Here is a 23,756-nt window from a genome sequence, read left to right on the forward strand (position 1 = left end):
TCTTTTCAAATGTACAAGTTTTGGAGACAAAAATCTGCCTGCGGCAGTACGAGGTAATCTAACTACCAACAAAAGGAAAAGTACAAAGAAGAAAAGATAGCAAAAATCTGCATCCATGTCGAGTACTCCGAGGGGCCGTAAGTCCGTCCTAGTCCTCTTCCTGGACGAGGGTCCAGGAGCATCATCAACATCGTCGTCAGAGCCCGAGCTAGTGCCTCCTCCGGTCTCCTCCTCTGATGACTCTGACTCCGCCTCTGCCTCCGCCTCTGACTCCTCGTCATCATCATCATCGTCCGGGACTGGAGCTCGCGAGCTGCTCCCGACATGAGCGCGCCCCGCCTTGGAGCGGGGGAATACCCGGCCCTCCTCATCTCTCCCTCGAGCCGGGACGGAAGGTCTAGCTGGAACACCTCCTGCCATGGGAATCTGGAAAGGAGGCTGAAAAAGTACATAAAAGGGAAATGCATCAGTATACTGTAGACAGTTTATCAGTGCAGAATGCAATGCAGAGTACAATGTATGAATGCCGTGAGCAGTCTATCAGTGCAGAATGCAGTATATGAGTACAGTATGAGAATGTCGTGAGCAGTTTAACAGTGCAGAATGCAGTATATGAGTACGGTGTGTGAATGCCGTGAGCAGTTTATCAATGTAGAGCATAGTGCAGAATGCAGTGTATGCAGTGTATCAGATGCGGTGAGATCAGTGTATCAGGTGTTGTGTCGTGCATCAGATTATGTGAAGCAGTGTATGAATGGTTTGAGGCCAGTGTCAGAAGAACATACCGGTATGCTGTAGAGGGCTAGGAGATCAAAAGTCCGCTGAAGCATCCCCATCATCGAGGTATTCATCGCCAACGACTGACGGGTATACCCAGAAGAAGCCTGCAAAAGTGTCAGATGCATCAAATATTCTGTGGAATATCAAATAAAATGAAATGGCTGTACAAAAGTGCAGTAATACATACCGGAGGTAAATCGGGGACGCCGATGAACTCGTGACCAGCCGGTGGAGGGGCGAAGGGGATCTGATAGGTCGACCCACCCTGCCCCTGGAAAGTCAGTACAGCGGGCAGGGCAGGCCAGCCAGCTCCCCGTCCTCCCTGAGCTCCGCCCCTGCCACGGACTCGGGCCCTCCTCGCAGCCCCTACTCCAACTCCCGCTCCGGCCCCAACCGCCGATGCCACAGGCCTGGCCCCCTCTACTCGACGGCCGCTCAGAGGTCGCATCAGGTATGTCTGCATGTACTCCCGATAGTCTCCGGTGCCTCTAAAGCTGGCCTCCTCCCAGCCAATGGTGTAGTCATTCATCTGCTCGCTGGTGAGCCTCTCGGTCTCCCTCATATCCGCAGGAGGGTGAACCGGGACTATCTGCTCAAGTAACCCCAGGGTCTGGCGTAGGAAACGCTCTCCCAGGTACCAAGCCCGACAGACCGGGCCCTCTAGCAAGACCCAGAAATGAGAGGTCTCATCGGCACCGGCAAACCGATCTCGAGTCACAGCTGGCAACAGAGCCCACGGCCGCCAAGTGATCTGAAAGTGACAGACAGATTGTTATCTACTGTTATTGAAATATGCAGTGGGAAAGCGAAGCTTAAATGAACTGCAAGTAAAACATACCTCAGCCGGGGTAATAGTGTCGAAGTACCGGCGGAAAAACCCGAAAGTCTCTCGCGGCCGCCGAGTGCATCTCCCGTCAAAGCACTGTGAGAAGGGGACGACCAGGGGAGTCTCTGTGATAGGTACAGGGGCAAGCCTAGGGAAGTAGGCGTAAACCCACAACTGCAAGATAAATACCAGTGCATTTATCAGATGAAGCCGGATGCAGAATAAAGCAGAAATGGCAGAGCCGTGTGTTGTGCAGTGTATTGTGAACCGTGTGCAGTGTTTTGTGAACCGTGTACAGTGTGAGCAGTGTGCAGTCAGTGTAAAGTAGAATGTATGTGTGTGCCGTGTGTACAGTATACAGCAAGTATAGAGCAGACTACAGTGTGTGCAGTGTACAGAATACAGAAAATATAGAGCAGAAATGTAAAAGTGGAGAAGAAGTGTACCTCCCAAGCCCGCCAGTAACCTCCAAGCAGCTGGCCGCTGCCGCGAGAAGTCGAGCTCATGTATCCATAAAGGGTGGCCAGGGCGGCGCCACCCCAATCATAGTGCAGAATGTCCCGGACGTCCACCAGTGCGCTGAGAAGACAGAGAGGCACGGTGTTCGCCCGGTCGGCGAAGATGGTTGTCCCGAACAGGAACATGAGGAAGCCGCGAGCATACCTCTCCACGTCCTCCTGGGTCATCTGCGCCTCCTCCTCCAACACGGGCTGGACTCGAAACTGGACCTCGAACCAGGAGTATCGGACGAAACCTGGGCGAGCTAGGGGTGGCGCCTCCCCCAGTAGATGGACCTGAGCGGCGGTCCACTCATCCATGTCAATGTCGAAAGGGATCGGATCACCCCCCACCCCAATGCCAGTGAGCATCGAGAAATCATAAGGGGTCATCGTCATGTCCCCTGCAGTGGAAAAGTGAAAAGAATCCGTGGTGTCCCACCACCTCTCCGCCAGAGCGGCGAGGAGAGGTCTGCATGTGGAGAGCCTGGAAAGTCCTCGGCAGAAGGCGTTGAAACCCGCTCGATCCACGATGCGCCGGACTGCATCAGGGAGCTCACCGTACCACTCCCGAGCGCCAGTATTCCCATACCCGCGGATGGTATGGGAACCCTCCTGTAAACCGAAAATAACAATGGCAAGACAACATTCAAAATGCAGTTTTGGAAAAGCAGATAAAGCATGTGTGCAAGTTTGACAGATTCAGGCAAATACCGGGTGTCGGTGTGCTTACAGTGAAATACGTGTGATGTGTCAGCGTGTTTGGGTGTTTCAGAACAGATATAGCATTGTGTGCAAATTTAACAGATTCAGACAAATACTGGGTGCCAGTGTGTATGCAGTGAAATACAGTGAGTGCAGTGTGTTTGAGTGATTCAGGGGTAGTGCAGTGTGTGTGCATGTGCCAGTCTCAAACAGATATCAGTTGTATGTATGTTTACAGTCAACTACAGTCTACAGCATGTCAAATTCAAGCAGTTAAAGAATACAACTAACTATGACAGTTTTGTATCCTACATTGCGAAAAGTAAAGCAGAAGAAAGAGAGTTACCTCGGAAGTGCCGAATGAAAGGTGGGAGGTAGGCTCGGGTAGCAATAGCTCAGGCGCCACGTGCCTCTCGAAGCTCCGGAACTGACGCAGGCCGTCGGGGGGCATAACATGGATCGCCGGCCGGTAGGTCGCCGGGTCGAACGGGCGCTCGCTCAACGGTAGGAGCTCGACCCCGGGATCCATCTCGTGGTCCGGGGGAGTCCCGCCACGTGGAATATCGTCCGCCATATCAAAAATGATGAGAAAATGGCCGGAGGAAGGAAAATCGGGCCGGAATGCGAAGAGTCAACCGAAAAGTCAACTCCCGAGAGGGTCGGAAATGGCCGGAAAGGCCGGAATGTCAAAAGGCACGGAAATGAAGAGGAAAACAAGGGAAACAAACCCCGAAAAGGCGGGAACGCCAAACGAGGCACCGCAACAAAAATGTGATCGGTTGAAAATGTTCGAAACGCGAAGAAAATCGTGAATCCGACGACGAAACGGGCGTAGAACGCGAAGAAACGGAGAAACGGGGAGACAAAAACGCTCTAGAGAGAGAGGGCAAGAGTTTTCGGTGGTAGGGAAGTGAGGCACTAGGGTTTGGGAACCCTATTTGATAATGCCTAGAGTGAAAAGTCGAAACTGCCCCGAATCAGCAACTTTTTGCCAGTCGGCAATGTTTTGTGCCGGCCGGCACTTTTTTGTGCCGATGAATTTATTTTGCAGCCGATGGACAGCTGGCGGCCTCCCCTCCCGGCCGGTGGTGTTTCCACAGCCTTGTTTAGGCCATGTGAGAAGTTTTGGGTCTTCATAGCTCAAGAAGGTGCAAGAAAGTGCATTTCCGACGCTCAACCGGCCTCCGTTTTGACCTCGGGTCGTGTCTTCTGTGCGTGGCACTCCAATTCATACAAGGTGTATCCTTTTCGTATCCTTTTGACTTTTACAAGGTCCAAAAGTTGCCCATGTATATCGCATATCAATCGCACTGTTTTGTGCATTTCAAACCGGCGCACTGTTTTGTGCATTTCAAACCGTCGCACTGTTTTGTGCAATTCGAATTGTCGCACTGTTTTGTGCATTGTATTTCAATCGCGCTGTTTTGCGCATCGCACTGTTTTGTGCATTGTATTTCACTTGCGCTGTTTAGCGTATCACACTGTCTTGTGCATTTCAAATCATTCGCGCTGTCCTGCGCATCGCACTGTTTTGTGCATTATATTTTTATCGCGCTATCTTGCGCACCTCGCTTGTACTTATTAGTACATTGCATTGTTTTGAACACAAACCAGCTTCGCGTAGCGTATAAGTCCAATTGTCAAAATCTTTTTTTTCATATCATTTTCGCATCTTATGAGGCATGCGTGTCTCATTTGTATCACCTTACATTCCGTATGGCACGCGTGTCGCACTTGCATCATGTGCATCTCAAAAAAAAAAAAAAAAAACAATCATAAGTGCATTGTCATGCATATTGTAGCTTGCATGCATCTATTGCATTTTTCCCAGTAGTCGCATCGCACTGGATTGTCATGCATTTTTGTAAACATCCATATCCATTGCATATTTGTAGATATTGCATTGTAGATTGCATGCATTCATTGCATCGCCTTCCGCCTATGGCTTGCGCCTTTCCAGGTTGAGCTTGGTTCGGTATGTGCCCTTACTTTTCATGTTAAAACACAGTTCTGCATGTGTATCGCGCCGATTCCACGCTGATATGTTGGTTGAGGGTTGCGGCACCTTTTCTGTGTTACACATGGCTCGTATGTGTACATGCCTTTCCTAGGCAAGATTTGGTTTGGCTTGCGTGCCATATCCATTGTATCCATATCCATTCCATTGCATATTTGTAGATATTTCATTGTAGACTGCATGCATTCATTGCATCGCCTTCCGCCTATGGCTTGCGCCTTTCCAGGTTGAGCTTGGTCCGGTATGTGCCCTTACTTTTCGTGTTAAAACACAGTTCTGCATGTGTATCGCGCCGATTCCACGCTGATATGTTGGTTGAGGGTTGCGGCACCTTTTCTGTGTTACACATGGCCTGTATGCGTACATACCTTTCCTAGGCAAGATTTAGTTTGGCCTGCGTGCCATATCCATTTCCATCTTCCTAGCATATCCATATATATTACATTGTAGTGTAATTTTTGCATCCAGCATTAGGATCGCAGTCCTTTCTCCAGCGGGTCGTTTCCCCACTTATGTCAATTCCATCCAATACTTGTTCTTGCGTCTGTCTACAATGCTCATAGTTCAGTTGACCGTTCTATGGTAGACAGACTTGTTATCTCCATCAATCTATTTGACATATGTATGGTTTCGAACCGCTCGTGATTGGGATCGTGATTCAATTGCTTTGCATGTAGCTTGCATTGTTTCAATTACATTGCATCTTCATTTGCATTGTTTATACATTGTTTTGTATATATTGCATATCGTTTTGCATCCATTTTGCATTGTCATGCATGTTGCTAACAATATTGTACCTGTTAAGTTTGTTTTCTTTTCAGGCACGATATTGTATGTACGGTTCATTTGAGGTTGGTGCAACCAGACGAGCCGCACAGGTATTGTATCTCCCGAGTGAGACGTATTGAGAATTGCATAATTCTCTTACATCCTTTCTGCATTGTAGTGTAGTTCGGTGTATGCTAGCTTAAAACTGTCGCATGTATGCTTCGTTACAGCTTTCTTTGCATGATCATAAGTTATGCTCGGCTTCGTGCATTGTCTTACATTTTGCCCCTGCCTTCGGGCGCATATCTTGATTGTCTTGCAAGTTTGTCTAAGTCTTCGGCCTTGTCAAAAATGGGTTGTCTCTGGGCTTTGACATTCACTCCCGTCATTGTTATGACTTTCGAGTTCTGTCAAAGAGAGGCAACTGTAGACACCCCATTTTTGACCGTCCTCAAGACTTGGACGTCACCGTTTGAACACTCGGTGATCATCCATGTTTGTGTTCGTTTGGAGTTCTCGGAGGTCTCGGCTACGCGCCTTGTCTCAGGATCTCCGAACTCGACCGTTTAGTGTCTGGTTTTGCACCAAACACTTGTGTTTTGCCTTGGAAGGGCAGGGTAGGGCTTGTGGACCATCCCCACCCACCACCGGCAGTGGCTAGAGGACACCGGCTGGTTTTTGCTGCCACCGGCAATGTATATTGCCGGCCGGCACTATTTGTTGCCGGTCAGCACTATTTAGTGCCGGCCGGCACTCTTTTTGGCCAGGATGGCATTTTTGGTCGGCCGACTACTGTGCATCTACTTTTGCAGATATTTTAAGACAGCTGTCTTGCTTTTTGCTCCCCTCCATACACGTGTATGGAGGGATCTCCCTCTTATGAAGCTTGTGTTGTAAGCTTTACAAGACAAGAAGTGCCATGTAGAGAGAGGTGGGTCTCTTGGCTAGAGAGGTTAGACTTAAGATATTTTGAGAGCTTAGACAGCCATTGTTAGGGTTTGAGTTCTAGGGTTAGGGTTAGATACACACTCTATCTCTCTTTCCCTCTCTTTTGTGCTCTTGTGTGTGTTTTAGTCCATACTATTGCACACAAGCACCTAGTGTTTCACCTTCCTCTTGGAACTGAGGTTCTAAAGGACTGATTTTGAGGTTTTGGTGTTGGATTCAAGCTAAGGAAGGCCATTGGAGCATCATTGTTGAAGAAGGCTTCAAGGGTAAGAATCTCACCCCTTTTTACCCCATTTTTGCATTGTATTTCTACCTATCTTAAATTCGTTTTTGAGCTTAGTGTATAATACAAAAAAGTTCTGTTTTTAAGCCCTCTTGGTTGTTTATTAAGAGTGTTTTGTGGTTTGGGTAAGTTTGAACACCCTTAGGCCTTAAAAGGCCTCATTTTGTGCCCTTTTGTGCTAGCTCCGGGATTTTGGTGTTGGGGTCCCTTCACCACTGAAATCTTGAGGGATTTCAGTGGTGAAGGTGATGCCTTGAAGTCCCAAGAAGGAGAGGGCCACCCCCTCTCCTTGTTGTCCTTGAAAAGGGCATGTTTTGGTCTCTAAAGGGAGCCTATGCTTGAGTGTGTGTTGAGCATGTTTAGGCTGTTTTTCATGCTTATATATCCATAATATAACATGATTTTAAATTGGTTTTGGTACTCCATGCATGCTTAGCATAGTTGCCTTGTAATGCCATGTTATTGCCTCAATGTGCCTTAGGTTGTTAACCTTTGTTGGAGCATGTTTTAGGCTTAGTCTTGTGAAGATTTTGTGCATGTTTTGCCCTGTTCTAGGTCTGTCCTAGGTTGTTTGGGTCGAATTTGGCATGCATCATATAGCCCCTTTGCATTCCGGCTTGTTGGCCTTAAGTATGTGAATGTATAGAATGCCATCCTTGCATTGTTTTGGTGATTTGGGACCATCCACTATGCCATTTCAGACCTTATTGTATGCTTGAGAGCTCGCATTTGATGTCCCTTTAATGCCTTGTAAGGTTGTCATCTCATGCTCCATGTTTTGGTGATTATGCATGCCTTTGTTTTTGAGTCATTTGGATTCCATCTAAGTGGTCCTTAGGCCTTGTATTAACGTCCCAAAACTCTGTTTTTGGCCAATGAGTCCATGCCATGTTTGGTTTTGCTAAGTGTAGTTCAATACTCCATTGTTTTGTTTTGAGCACTTAGGCCATTTGTTGCATGCTTGGCTTGATTTGTTGCTTGGTTTGACACCATGTTTTAGCATGATTTTAGAGCTCATATTGCATGCTAATTGTCCATGAAATCTCTTGTCGGGTGTGCTTGAATGTTGCTTGCTTAATGCTTAAGGTTTGGACCATAACATGTGTATGTGTGCATGTGTGTTTAGCCTCCATTTTTGGGCATTTTGGCTACTGTTTTGGGCCCTATTAGAGCTGCCCAAATCATGTTTAAGACCACCTTTCCATTGGCTAGCATTGCCTCATGTTTGCTTGTATGCTTGCATAAGTGCCTTGCCATACCATGTTGCATCCTTAGCTTGCATGCTTAGGTTGCATTGCATCTTGCATGCATGCCTTGTTCCTTGACTTAGTGATAGGAATTCAAAGTTGCATACTTGGTTCTTTGGGCCATCATGCACGGAAATGCGTGATTGGTGATCCGAGAATCGAGGCACATGCCCCTTTGAGTCATTATCATGATAAGGGACATGGTTGGTGCATATATGCCTTGAATTGTGCTGCCATGCTTTGCCTTGCCCTCTGTTGCTGTCATTTGCAGATTCTGCAGGAACACTCTGCCGACCGGCAGTGTAAGGTGCCGACCGGCAACAATTCCTCTGCTAACAGCTTCATTTTGTGCCGATGGCCACACACCACTGCCGGTGGTAATTTCACTCAGCCGGTGGCACTCCCCAGTGTCCAGGGATGCAGTCCTGAGGTTTTGACAGCCTCCAGATGAGTGAAGGAAGGAAAACAGAGGCAGCCTATGCATGGCGGCGCGTTTCCCGAGGCGTCCTTCCTGTTTTCTTAGTTTTAGTTAATTTGCTTAGTTGATTAGGCAATTTGTAATTATTAATTAACTTGCGTAGTTAATTAATTTGTAATATTTATTTGGTCCCTCCGAGTGAGGGCAAATCTGTAATAAGTGTGCGTGAGTGTGTGTATGTCTTCCAACCTCACGTCTTTCTTCCCTTTTATTTACCTGCTTATGATGGTAGATTAGGGCACGTTTAATTTAGCATACCTTATGCTATGCATGTGTGCATCCATGCATTTGTATTGCGTGCATTAGGCTCGGTACATCACGCTAACTGCATTTGTACTTTAATTCAAAAATTGAATATGTGATAGTTGGTCGCATTTCATATGCCATGCTTAGGTTAGCCGAGCCTATCTAATTGCATCCTGTATGTGTTGCATTAGGCAATTTAACATGAACTAGGACACGCATGTTTGCTAACTAGTTTACTGTTTTGGCACGGAGTACAATGTAAGTATTTATGCTTTAGCATCTCGCATGTGCGTGAATGTTAACATGACAGTATGCTTGCCATGCAGCTAAATGCTTATGCGTTAAACTGTTTGAATGCCTGTGGGTGAAGGTTGGATTGTTTGAGTTGGAAAAACTCATTGAAATCCGTGTTTTAGCCTACTTGCGAGTAGTAAATTTCAAAGCATTTTCAAAACAAACGGATATGCAATGTTTCTTTCCAAATTAGGCAATCTAGTCTATACTTGTTTGCTGCGCGCAAAACATAGTAATTCTAGGCTAATAAATGGAATAAGAACACATAACGTTTTCAAAATCGGATATCATGGTTAGTAGAGGCCGGTCTTCGGACCGGGCGAAAGGGGGTGCTCATAGCTGACCTTCCCCGATCGTACCCAAGCTCCCGAGCCGAGACAACTCCGGTGATGACGGACATGTGGCCTTCGGCACCGAGTCAGGGTTTCCCAAATTTCCCCATTTTAAAAATATTTAGGTGACGACTCTGTATCTGGCAAAGCAGTCCATGTTTGGCACTACTTTTTCAAAAATCTGTTTCTCAAAATGATTTGCCAGATTTGGACTCTTTGGTTCAGATTAAGAACCGCGACAACAAAAATCGCGAGTCCGAACTGTAGTAGCGAGGTCCCCCTCCGCGGGCGCGTCTACACCACCCAAATGGCGTCATTACCCTGTTCAGTCCTTGGAAGACCCACAACAAAATCAATCATGACATGCTCCCACTTCTACTCGACTATAGGCAAGGGTTGCAACAGACCCGCTGGCCTCTGATGCTCGGCCTTCACTTGTTGACGAGTAAGGCATTTCAACACAAACACGACTACGTCCTTCTTCATTCCCTTCCACCAAAATTGATGACTAAGGTCATAATACATTTTTGTGCCTCTCGGGTGCACCGCAAGGCGTAAATGGTGAAACTCTCAAAGTACTTCCTCTCGGGAAGACTCCGGCACGAAAAGACAATCAAGGTATCTAGCACTCGAGTTGGAATATATGCTCATGCCTCTTTCTACCTTCCCACTGGAGATCTTCTCCCAAGGGATTCTATCTCAAGGTCACCCCTCTGTGCTTCTATAACTCAGCTCACAAGTGTAGATTGTGCAACTATTGAAAACAAAGCTTCAGACTCAACGGACTTGCCAAGATGCAAGTCAAACTCACCAATAGCACCTAACATCTACCATGCTTGGATGTCAATACTCGCTACACTGCTAAAGGACTTTCTACTCAAGGTATCAGCCACTACGTTGGCTTTCCCCAAATGATAGTACAACTCAAAGTCATAGTCTTCTATAAACTTCATCCACCTCCTCTGCCTCAAATTTAGATCTTTCTGTGAAAACAGGTACTTTAGACTCTTGTGATCAGAAAACACCTCAAACTTCTCACCATAAAGGTAATGCCTCCAAATTTTCAAAGCGAAAACCGCAGCTGGTAATTCTAAATCATGGGTAGGGTAGTTCCTCTCATGTGTTTTCAACTGACATGAGCCATAGGCCACTACTTTCCCTTCTTGCATCAAAACACAACCCAAACCTTCCCATAAAGCATCACAATACACAGAATATCCCAAACCCCTCTCCGAAATAATTAACACTGGAGCAGTGGTAAGTCTAACCTTAAGCTCTTGAAATGACTTCTCAAAAGTCTCACTATACACAAATTTGGTTCCCTTTCTCGCTAGTCTAGTCAAATGTGAGGCTAACTTAGAGAAATCCTTTACAAACCAATAATAATACCCCGACTAACCCTAATAAACTACGGATCTCAAAGGTATTCTTAGGTTGTTCCCAATCTTGTAGTGTTTCTATCTTTGAAGAGCCTACAGTCACTCATACCCTAAATACCACATGGCTTGAGTACTTTATTTTTTTTAACCAGAACTCATACTTCCCAAACTTCTCTAAGCAACTCAAGCATAACTCACAAGTGTTCCTCGTGTCCCTCCTCAAAGGGTGAGTAAATCAGAATGTCATCAACGAAAATGACTATGAAACGATCTAAAAACTCCTTGAATATTTGATTCATTAGATCTATAAACACGGTTGGTGCATTGGTCAGCCCAAAATGCATCACTAGAAACTCATAATGGCCATACCGTGTACGGAATCCTGTCGTCTGGATATCTTCCTCCTTTACTCTCAACTGGTGATAACCCGATCTTAAGTCTATCTTAGAGAAACAACAAGACCCCTTCAACTGATCAAACAAATCATCTATGCGAGGCAATGGGTACTTGTTCTTGACAATTACCCAGTTCAATTTACAGTAATCTATACAAAGTCACAATGCACCATCTTTCTTTTTGGAAAAGAGAGCCAGTGCTCCCCACGGTGAAGTACTAGGGTGAATAAAGCCCTTATCTAGCAATTCTTGGAGTTAAATCTTCAACTCGCTCAATTCAGCAGGTGCAAATCTATATGGTGCCATAGAAATCATTATTGTGCCAAACACTAAATCAATAGAGAATTCAAAGTGAGATCCACTGGAAAAACATTTGGGTATCCACAAACTACTCTCGGCAATTCAACTCGGACTTCATCACACTCACTACCCAAAAAGTTTGCAAGGAGACAACTAAGCTCACTTCGACCTCGTTGATCAGATACTTGTAATGAAGCTCTATCAACTCTGTCTCCCATAAAATAAAAACAATTGCCACTCAAGATACATATAGTAACCCTCTGACGGTAACAATCTATGACAGCCTGATATGACGACAACCAGACCATACCCAATATAGCATCAAAACTTGACATATCAATCAATACAAATACAAAAAGAAGTCGGCGACCTACAACCTCTATCTCACAACCCCGACACCCCTGTTCCAAAACAAACTCACCACTAATAGGTGACTCTACACTGAGTGGAGATGCTACCTGAGCCAATTCTAACCCTAATGTCGATGCAAATGTAGACGAGATGAATGAATGAGATGCACCCATACCAATTAACACATTGGCAATAGAATTATATAACAAGAAAGTACCTCTCATAGCTGAAGGTGCTTGCACTAGGTCTGGTGTGGTAACAGAATACACACATCTTGTAGACCTTTACTTCACCTACTCACCCCTTGGAGCATAAGTTTGATGCACTAACTGAGCCAAAAAGGCTCCTTGATTAGCCCTCGAGGCCTGTGCTAACTGTGCAGGCTAGTGGCTCTGTGTCTCCCTCGAACCAGACGTACCAGGTGTGCCACCTAACTGAGGACAAAACCTCCTCACATGCCCTGACTGCCTACACCGGTAACATGTAGGCGGCTTCCCTATGCCTTGACTTTGGCTCTGAGAATGAGCCGTTGCCGGTGTGGACTATTGCCCTTCTCCTCTCTACGGGCAAGCTGGGAACTTGTGACTCAATTGGCCACATTTGTAACAAGTGAAACCTCCCGGATTACCTCACCCTGAACCTGAACTCAGCACAGGGAAAGTGGATCTAGACTGTTCAGCCTGGGACTGCTGCGGAGCGGGACCTCTCTGTCTCTCACTATCCCGACTCTCTCCCTGAATCTCCTGACTCCTCTTGGAGCCCCTAATCCGCTCATTCTCTACCTGAACTATGGTCTCAAGATGAGCCGCCGCCGCCTCCACAAGGCATCCGTAATCATTGACCTAGCTACTTTGAAAAGAAGTTCGATCCTTATCTCTTCCCGAACTTGATACAACGACGTTTCTTTGTCGCCACGAGTTTCAGTGCAAATCCAGAGAAGCTTGTGAAAGCTGCCTCAAACTCGACTACTGGCAAACTAAGTTGCTTGAGTTTCAGAAATTGGTCTCTTAACTTCTCCCTAGTAATGGGAGACAAAAAATTGTCCTAGAAGGCGTTGACAAAGGCCTCCCAAGTCACCCTAATGCGCCTACAAGCATACTTTCACCATTGACCCATATCTCTCTTCAGCTGGAAGGATGCCAAGGTCACTCTCAAATTGTCATCCTCGATGCCAAGCTTCTCGAACGTTTTCACCATCTGCTCTAGCCCCTCATCCGCCTTCAGTGGCTCCTTTGGATCACCCAAAAACTCATCCGGACTAGACCGGAAGAACTCTCTCTTAGAGAATGAAGGCCCTATTTCAACAACTTGAGCCTGGACTTTATTCTCAACCCTGAGAATATCCATGGATTCCCACAAAGCTCCAGCCATTTCACGAGCCAAAGAATTCATGGCCTGATGGCCAACTGGTTCGGCCACATTGGCCTAACCAACACCTTCTTCTTGCGCCGGAATCTCATCCGGTAAAGGCACCTCATGCCTTCTAGGCCTACTACGCTTACCACCACCATGTCCACGTCCTGACATTCTAATGAAGGTAACAAAAGAGATTAGCACATTTACAAATGTGCCGAAGCTAACTCACTCGCTCTTAATGCGGTGGACAACAGTGATTCACTCCACATATGCACGTAGTCACATAAATACATAGGAATTTCCTTCCTAGATAATGACCGTCCCGTGACATTGCCAGAGTTCTAATTAGAAACAACAGTATTCAAGTGCTCTTCTAATAGGACTTCTAGAAACCCGTAGACTCAATCAATATCTTAGAAATTAAATCTCATACTCATATAACCACACAAGCATGTTATCACATAAGCATACCATACATACGAATATCTCTATCAAGCAAGACAAACCAATTGTGGTAATAACCACTTCCCACGTACCCAAAGTATTCGAACCTGGTACACTTTGATACCAAGTTGTCATGCCCCCAAATAATTACAATAATCCATCCACAATATCAATAAACTACAACAACGATAAAGTAAATATCTTCCATTATAGTCAATTGAGTTTACAAAAAGAGACATATGCGGTATACATTCATAATGTCTGGCCCTGAATCCATAGCATATGTTGCGAACTAAAGAAAAAGAATTGAAATTAAACAAATAAGAAATTCCCTAAGGGCTTATAGCTTTTTAAGATAGTTCTTGGTTACAACAAAGTGGACTTAAGTCCAATACAATTTAAGCCCTTGGTTTGTACCAAATAAATGCAATAAATTCATAAAAAGGAAGTTGTCGTTCCAAGTGCTCCCAAGCTACCACCTTGGCGGAGGCACACCATCAGCACTTGAAATGTTTTTTTCCGAAGTAGGGTGAGCCAAAGCCTAGTAGAAATAGTCCAATACAATATATGAATCTTAACAAAGTTATAAGGTGAATGCATATACAATGCTTGTACCAAAATATTTTTACACATCTTTCCAAATCTATGCAATGCCAAGTTATTGTCTTGATTCATAAATCATTTCCATTTTAACAGAAAATAGGGTAGTGAATCACACTCTGAGAATTTCAAAACAATACAACTTTCTTAAAAATTTTGTCTGAAGGAAACCGTAAATTGGCACCCATGTAAACGTAGGCCATACAAGCACTACTATTGCCATTCTACGGAAATTTCGTCCACGGCATCGGCACCGATGCATACGCATGGTTTTTAGGACTTTCACCCAGAACACACAGACCAACTTATTTGATGTAACCATAATTCCTTTCCCAAATTTACCCATTTTCACAAAAATAGTAACATTTTCAATGTAAAGTATGAGATAATGCTCAATGCACATAAATGAGAAAATAATTTCAATTCTCCTAATTCACATGCAATTTCTATAACACTCATAGCTATCCTCCACTAATAGTCCAAAACAGATATTTCTAAACAGGTAAGCAGTTATTAATAAAGATAAACTTTCCAAATTTTCAAGAGGTGAGTGATAATACTTATTTAACTCCACCACACTCATCAACATGATCCTATTGTAGACACCTCATTTTTGATCGCCCTTAAGACTTGGGCGTCTCATGGTAAACACTCGATGATGAATTAGTATGTTGTGCAAACGTTTGATTTCTTCAGCAAGAATCATCGGTTTTGAGTTTTAGAGCCTAGAACCTTGCACCACCTTTAGACCAAAACCCAATATTTTCTAGCCTGACCACCTAGAGGCCTGCTGGTCAACAGGTGGCCGGCTGGCCAAAAATTAGTGGCCGACCATGGCTAGGTTTCCCGGCAGAACAAATATTTGCTGCCCAGTTGTCCCCCTAGCTTAATATAGATATTTCTGAGATAGCAACCTATTTTTCTATATATACTTGACCATCCCTCATGGTTTTAGGTTAGAAAATTTTACCAAAGCTCAAAATCTTGCAAAGCACTCTCCCTCTCTATCTTGCAACATACACCATACAAACACTTTCTAAACCAATTTTTTGAGGCTCCTTGCTAAGGTTCTTGAGTTAAAATCTCAGCCCTTGAGAGTGAAGGCCTTGTGGTTTGTGAACAAAAGAGTAACTCCTCTTCAAGAGGTATAACTTTGGCTATCTTTACACTACTTCTTCCCTCTTTTTTCTTGCAGTTTTTACACTGTTTTTAGACTATTTTGGTGGGCTGAAACTTGTGATTTAAAGCTACCAAAGGTGGAGGGGTTAACCACTTTTCTTTGAACCTTATTCCATAAGCTTTTATCCTTGTGTTTCCCACTTGTCTCTCAACTTTTGGGCACTAAATTTTAGAGTTTTTCAAAGGCTAAAACATGTGGTTTTGAGGTCCAAAAAATGGAGGGGTTAGCCACCATTCCTTAGGCTTGCTTACTAGTTTCAATTCTCTCCCACTTTGCTTACTTTTTTAGCATTTTCAAACTAATTTCCAGCACTGTTTTGCTGTTTTTAGGACTGTTTTAGTGTGTTTACTTCATTCATGCTATGAATATTAGGCTTGTGTTATTGTACGTCCTCATAGGTTTGGTGGTTTAGGCCTTAGACACCAACCTATTTGAGTTGATTGCTTTTATTTCATACTTTTCATACATGTACTCACACTCAGAATAATCGTCTCTGCAACCTCCACCACTTCTTGATTTTCTTTGTTTAAGAGTTGTTTCAAACAATTGATTGTTGTTTAACATGCTTAATGGTTTAATCTCTTCAGAGGTTCATTACCAAGGCATTATATCTCTCTTATGCCAAGAACAACTTCTTGTTTGACACTTCTCTTCATTAGTGGATGTAATTGTCACTTTTGGACAAAGTGATTAAAGAATGGAAAGATAATAAAAAGGGCTAATAAAATTGGACTAAAAGAGGTGCAAGATAATAAAATTGAGTCAGGTTCAATCGGACAATAATTGAACACATTGAGTCTTGAATCGTTACATACTCTTAGTGATGTTAATGGTTCAAGAATCAATGTCTACCACTTCCTTTGAGGTAACTCCATGATAGGGAGGAGGTTTTTGCTGGTCGTTTATTTTTATTCATTAAGCCTTTGTCCAATCGATTCATGGATCATCATGCAACAACCTTATGACCATTGATGATTTGTGGATCGATTCTACTTTTGCCTTGATCAATTCCATGATAGAGAGAGGTAGAGAGGATAAACATCTCCTAGAAAGACTCTGTTTTTGCTTTGTTTCCAATCTGTTGTAGCAGAGCAGTACCAAAACTTAGTGGCCAGCCGGCCACCTTTTGTTGAGCAAACAGTGCCATTTTCATGGCAAAATAGAGAAAAGGTTGGGGTAAAAACAGAATTATTTTTTGACTGCGAACAGAACAGTTCAGGCAGCAAAATAGAGGAGTTTCCGGGAGGATGTTCTCAGTAGCGCACGTGGTTCTTCGACTTGTAGCTCTTAGATCAATTAGTGTATTATAATTAATTATCTTTGAATTTGTAATAACTAGTTCATTAATTAGTGAGCTTAATTCTAATTTGTAATAATTAGTAAGTGTAGTTAATTCAATTATTTGGTAATGTAATAATTAGTTTAAGTAGGACATTTATTCAGACCCTCTTGCATGAGGGCAAATATGTTATAATTTGTATATGTCTTTCAACCCCCATTTCTTTCTCTCTTTTATTTGCTCACTTATAATGGTAGCATCATATTTTGATTTCATATCATTACCATGTGTACATATACATGTTTGCATGTATAAGGGTTCGGCTCATCGTACTAATCATTGTCAATTTCAAATTTCTTACTCGAATACGTACTTTATCGCATGCCTTGAATTGACTCACATGCCATGCTAGTAGCCAAGCCTATTAATTGCATGTTGTATGCGTTGCATTAGTCATGTTGCATTGTTTAGGATCATGTATTTTTTTTTTCTAGCTATTTTCTTCCTTTTGGCTCACCTCGGATATTTGGGGTAAGCATTTTTTTGCTTTAGCATATTGCATACATGCGATTGTTGTCATATCAAGCATGTTTACCATGAGGCTAAGTGCTTATTTGAGTTAACTCTTTGAATTCCTGTGGATGAAAGCTTTTTCGCTTTAGTTGGGATGATTTGATTAATGTACACATGAGCTTGCTTTTTCAAGTAGTATATGTTCGAAATACCTTTTCAAAACATGTAGAGACCCTAATTTTTGTAATTACCATTAAATCCCTAACCTTGAGCTTATTTAAATAAAGCCATTAAATTTTTACTTAATTGCATTTTAAACCCTAATTAATTCCCTAGAATGGGGAAACATCGCTGATTAATTTGAGTAAACCCTAATCGATCTCGGTAGATCAATAACCACCTTTAAAATCCTATTACTAATTATTAGACCCTATAATTATAGATTAATCACTTTAAAATCTTAATTCCTCGATAACATCATTTTCGCTCGGTTTCTCGCCTTTTTTTGGGCTTTAATTTAACGGGAAACAAATTTATTATTTTAACTATTTTCTAATGTTAGTACATTAGTAATAAATATCAAGGTTTCATAAATTTAAACTTGGTCCCTATATACTTCTACTTTATTTCATTTCAAACCTTAATTGTAATAATTTATTAATTAATGTACTTGTGCCTATTATTTTATGTTTATAAATACAAATATCTTATATATATACATATATAATATATTTCTTGGAGCCCAAGTAGCTAGCCATGTGATGGATGAAAGGACCTTGATGGCACTTTGACAAATTTGCACTTAGGGAACTTAGTCTCTAAGAAACCTTCCAATCCTTTCTCTATATATATGCACACTTCTCTCCCTCCTTTTACACAATTTTTAGCCATGTACTACAGGAGTGAGAGAGAGTGATCTTGGAAGAGAGAGAGAGAGAGAGAGAGAGAGAGAGAGAGAGAGAGGAGAAGAAAAAAAAACAATTGTGTTGAGTCTTGTATAACAAAGGTAAACCTACATCACCTCTTCTCTCAAGTTCTTTTACCACTTGTTTTCCCCTCCTAATACATGCTATTTGTATATATATATATATGTTGTATTCTAGGCCTACACTCTTATATAAATGTGTATTAATCAAGAAATGGTGTGCTTCTCTTTCTTTCTTAAATTTCCAACAACAAATCTTTTCCCTCTCTTGAATTTATTTTCCTATCAAAACTCCATAAACTCAAAATCTATTTTCATGGGGTAATATTTGGTATGTATAGAGTATGTAATAATTTTGGTAGGACCTAAGGATTCATTTTTATAACCTAAGCAATTTTTCTAAGTTTGTTACTCACAGAACCAGAAAAACAGTCAACTTTCTCTATTTTTAGAAAATTTCAAAAAAATAATCTTGAGTCCACTTTTATTTCAAAATCTTAATCTTGGTGTTATATTTCAACTAAAATTTTTTTGACCTCAAGAGAGTAAGGGGTTTGAGAGAAAAACTGATTTGCGTAACGGTCAACGAATCTGGAAAGATCTTAGTAATTCTGAATTATCTTAAAATCTAAAATACCTATCCTACTTTCGTAAATTGAGTTTGAAACTAGACTTATTTATCTACAAACTCACATGAGGCCAGGTACTTACGGCCAACAAAAGTATTTTTTTCATAATTATTTTCATATTGGTTCAAATCTGAAAATTTGTGTTAATATGCTTTTATTTGGTTTGCAACTCTTATTTTCTATGTTTCTTGAATGTTTTAGTCTTGATATGTAATTTATGATAAATTGTGAATTTGCTTTGCCATGAATAAATTAATTGTTTACTTTGGATTCGTAATTTTATTGACCATGTTTTGCTATAATTAAGAACATAATGCACTTAATAAAGGGGAAATCAAATGGGATGGTAATGGGTTGCGATCATTGTAGTAAATTTTATGAGATAATGAACGATGGTTTCATAGTGGAATGTGCTCCATTTTTGTGAAGTCTTGTGCAAGTGTGTTTTCGAACCCTAACATGGCACGAGAGGTATTCTGGCTGCTTAATAGAAATGTGAGGCATAAGGGTGGTAGTGAGGGTCTCACACATGAAGAGTATCCTTGGAAGCCCGTTTCATTGGGGCAGACCGTGATGTCACCACTCGAGTATGTAACCATGGCGCATAGGCATCATTGGTAATTGTGCGGTAAGCGACGCACTGGTGGTTATACGATAAGCAACACATTGGTATTGTATTAACCAAGGGAGATTCAGAATTGCCCGTGGCCAATGTTAGTGGTTGGGTAAGAACTGCATTCCGCGGGGAGTTGCCTAGAGCTAACTTAATTGACTGTTATTCATGAGAACTGAAATTTATTATAAGCTTTGCTTAATTACTGTTTTTGTTGTATGCTATGATCATGCCATTGTTTTACTTGTGTATTTGGAATGGAAAATGGATGGGGTGTGTGTGTTTGCTGGGCATTCCAAGCTCATGGTATTTTATGCTAGGTGAAGGCGAGTTTTACACTGAGAACGAAATCCCTAAAAGCTTTGAGGAACCATGACTGCCCTAAAGATTAGATTTTATATTTCCTGTGTTTTGGATAATCTTTCTGTATCAAGAAACTGATCTGTATTTAAACACTTGAAGAATTTTATCTGTAACTATTATTAATATTTTCTTTTAGTGTAATCATTTGTATTTTGTGCTTAAAAATGTTGTGTATCCACTGGTTAAACCCCGGTGTACAATAGTATATTATCGGTGTTCCTAAAATTTGGGTGTCACAAAACAAACATGAAATCAAAGGGTTTCAAATTTTGTGAATTAGTCTATACTTGTGTGCATCACATAGTAAAGATAACATAATAATCGGAACAAGAGCATATAATGTACATGAAAATCATATCATGATTAGTAGAGGCCAATCTTTGATCGGGTTCATAACCTTCTCCTCTCATACCTAAGTTCCCGAGTCGAGATAAGTGGCCTTTGGTACGAATCACGGGTTTCCTAAATTTTCCAAAATTATTTAGGTGGCGACTCTGAAATCTGGCAAAGCGGTCCATTTTTGGCATTTTTGATTAAAAATTGATTTTCCAAAAGATTTGTTAGATTTAGACTCTTTTGTGTTTTTTTTTTTTAATTTTTTTTATACTGTTTCACATTGCACTTGTGAAACTAGATTCAAAACCATGGGAGTCCAAACTGTAAGGCTATCGTATCCGAGAAGACTAAACCCCTCCGAAGAACACGAAAAGCAAGTTATACCCATTTTAACAATTCCAATATCCATCTCAAAATTTATACAAAATCCATATTTGAGGCATTTAGATCAATAACCCTTTTTACTTTTCAAAATCAACCCCAAGCGTCAAAATCGACCATTTCTACCCAACTCAACATTATTCTCAACATCAAGATCATTTCAAAGAATCTATTTGAAAAACCCCTCTTTTAATTTTCAACCAAAGCCCTACATTTGTTCCAAAAACTCTCAAAATCATAATGTTATTTAGAAATCTCAAATAACTAAGTTAAAACTCATAAAACGTGTGGAAAGTGTTAGGACTATTTGTTGTCAAATTCCATGGTACAAAACCAAGGTTGTAAGTATTTAGAGTTTTCTAGATTTTCTAGTTTTTGTCTTCCCGCTCGAGCGGGGATTTGACCCTCACAGTATTTCTGTCAAGCCTGCAAATATACTGGATGGTGTGAATCAACGCTCGAGCATGGAAAATTTCGCTCGAGCGTGGACCTTATATGAATCACAGAATATGCAGTCTCCGCTCGAGCGGGCTTTCCCATGCTCGATCGGACCACGCGAACTCCGATTCTATATATTCGCGTGTTAGGTCAAGTTTAGGATTACTTCTCCTATATCTTGTTTAAGGTTTTTTAGGGTTTTGTTTGAGGTTTTCTTCTGGAGATTTTTGTGAGTTTTCCTTGATAAAATTGAATGAGTATTCAACTCATGAATTGAGAAGCACATATCAAGGAGATTGTTCGTATACATACAAGAGTGTTATTCTTTTGGTGGATTCCGAATACTCAAACGTAGAGTTTCAAAAAGCGTTTGATTCTGTACGTAGTCATTAATTCGACAAGTGAAGTTATGGATTCAACTTCAGGATTGATCAGTTCCGAGACGAAGGCGTGGTGAAAGAGTTGGGTAATTTGTGTGTTATCTTTATAATCTTTCTTTCTTCAGTAGTGGATTGATTAGTGACGTTTCGCCCGTGGTTTTTTATTATAATTGAAAGTTCTTCAATTGTGGTTTTTCCACGTAAAAATCATTTGTGTCGATTTATTATTTATTCTGAAAAACAACAACCTAAATCACTTTCGTAAGTGCTTGATGATTTAGATTGTGTGTTTTGAATAATTGGGATTTGGAATATTTTAATCTTGATCTAAGCACGAATCACTTAGGATTTTCAACTGGTATCAAAGCGGGTCACTCTTTGTTTTTATCAAAATTATAGGAGTGTGATTTTGTGTGACTAGTGATATGGATTCTATTCGTGAAGGTAACTCAACCTATAGACCTCATTTACTCGATGGTACAAACTATTCTTATTGGAAAGCTCGGATGAGAGCGTTTTTAAAATCCATCGATGAGAAAGTTTGGCACTGCGTAATCTATGGATGGAGTGAACCTACTGTCACCATTGATGGTGCTGATATTCCTAAACCCCTTGATAAGTGGGACACAACTGATTACCAAAACTCGAGTTGGAATAGTAAGGCTCTCAATTCCCTATTTTGCTCCGTCACACCTGAAGAGTTTCGTCATATCTGCACGTGTGAGGTAGCAAAAGAGGCTTGGGACATGCTTGAAACAATTGACGAAGGTACTACTTCTGTCAAAAGGTCAAAACTTCAACGTCTCACCTCCGCCTTTGAAACCCTTTTTATGCGCGATGATGAGACGTTTGATGATTTCTATGCAAAACTTAGTGATATCATGAATTCTTGTTTCACTCTCAGAGAAAAAATCCCTGAAGCTAAAGTTGTTGAAAATTTTTTGAGGTCTTTACCCGAGAGGTTCCAATCAAAAGTGACAGCCATTGAAGAGGCTCAGAATGTTGATACCCTCAAGCTGGATCAGTTGGTTGGAAACTTGCAGACTTATGAAGCCCACCAGATTTCAAAAAAAAAAAAACAAAAAGATAGTATGGCCTTCACTAGTGTTCATGAGACTGCAAAAACTCCGGAGACTGAATTTGATTTAGAGTCTGAGATGACGATTATGTTTACTAAAAGGTTTAAAAAAAATTGAAGAAAAAGAAGCCTAATTTCAGAGACCCTATTTCAAAAGACAAGAGTATTGAAAAACCCAAAACTTTTCCACAAAAACTTGCTCCAAAAACTGAAAAGAAGATTGTAAAGGGGCAAAGGGTCAAGTGCTATGAATGTCAAGGGTTCGGTCATATTGCCCTTGAGTGCCCTTCAAAAAAGAATCGAAAGAAAGTCTACACTGTGACCTGGGATGATGAAAGCAGGACTGAGCAAGAAGTCGAAGAACTTGAATCTGGTGAAGACAGGGATAGTGCTTTCATGGCATTTTGGACCACTGTCACTCAACCACTCCCAAAGCCAGCAGAAGTAGCTCGAGATCAGAACCTGCATAATGCCCCTACCTTTGATGGGAGTAACTACTTGTATTGGAAGATCAGAATGAGAGCGTTTTTGAGAGCTTTCGATCCAAAAGGCTGGCAAGCCATTGAAGAAGATGTTGAAAGTATTGCCAATCCAAACAATCAGAGAGTTCTGTCTACTATTCGTGGAGCTATTTCTGATGAAGAACAGCAACGGGTTTCTCGTTGTACAAAGGCTAAAGAAGCATGGGAAATTCTGAGCCAATTTCATGAAAGAGGAGATTCACCTTCACCACCATCCAGCAACTTCTAGGCTTTAGTTGCCCGACTGGATGAAGTCAAGAAGAATGAGGAGCAAAAAGAGGAAGATGAAACATCTACATCTGAAGACAATGATGAGATTACCAGTGATGATCTACAACAAGCTTACGAAAAACTTTATGATGAATCTCTAAATCTGTCTAAAATCAATGACAAACTCACTCTCAAGCTCAAAGCATATGAAAGTGAGAATGTCAAACTGAAAGGAGAGCTTATAGAAGCAAAACAGAATATCATCAAGATCTCAAGTGATAGGCAAGACTTATGTGGAAAACTTATATCCTGTGAAACTGAAAGGAATGAACTTCTGAAGGTGTATTCCACATATGAAGAGAAGCTTGAAAGCCTTGAGGTGTCATAAGCTACATTGGAAGAGATAGTCTGTCAGAAAGATGAAGAACTCCGGATTGCTAGAACCACTATTGCCATGTGGAACAAAGGTTCTAAATCTTTAGAAGACATTCTCGGGTCTTAACAAATGCGTTGTGACAAAAGTGGGCTAGGCTATGATGCGACAGCTCACAAGGGACAGGCCTCTACTTCACATGACCTGAAGACTCAAGCAAAGGGAAAGCTGAAGGTAGACCAGGTGATCCCTCTCTTCATCTACCTACAGGGGGTAAGATCAACAAAAGGG

Source organism: Camellia sinensis, chromosome 8, assembly GCF_055761805.1.
Source record: "Camellia sinensis isolate YWXY chromosome 8, ASM5576180v1, whole genome shotgun sequence".
In the NCBI taxonomy this organism is placed as follows: Eukaryota; Viridiplantae; Streptophyta; class Magnoliopsida; order Ericales; family Theaceae; genus Camellia; species Camellia sinensis.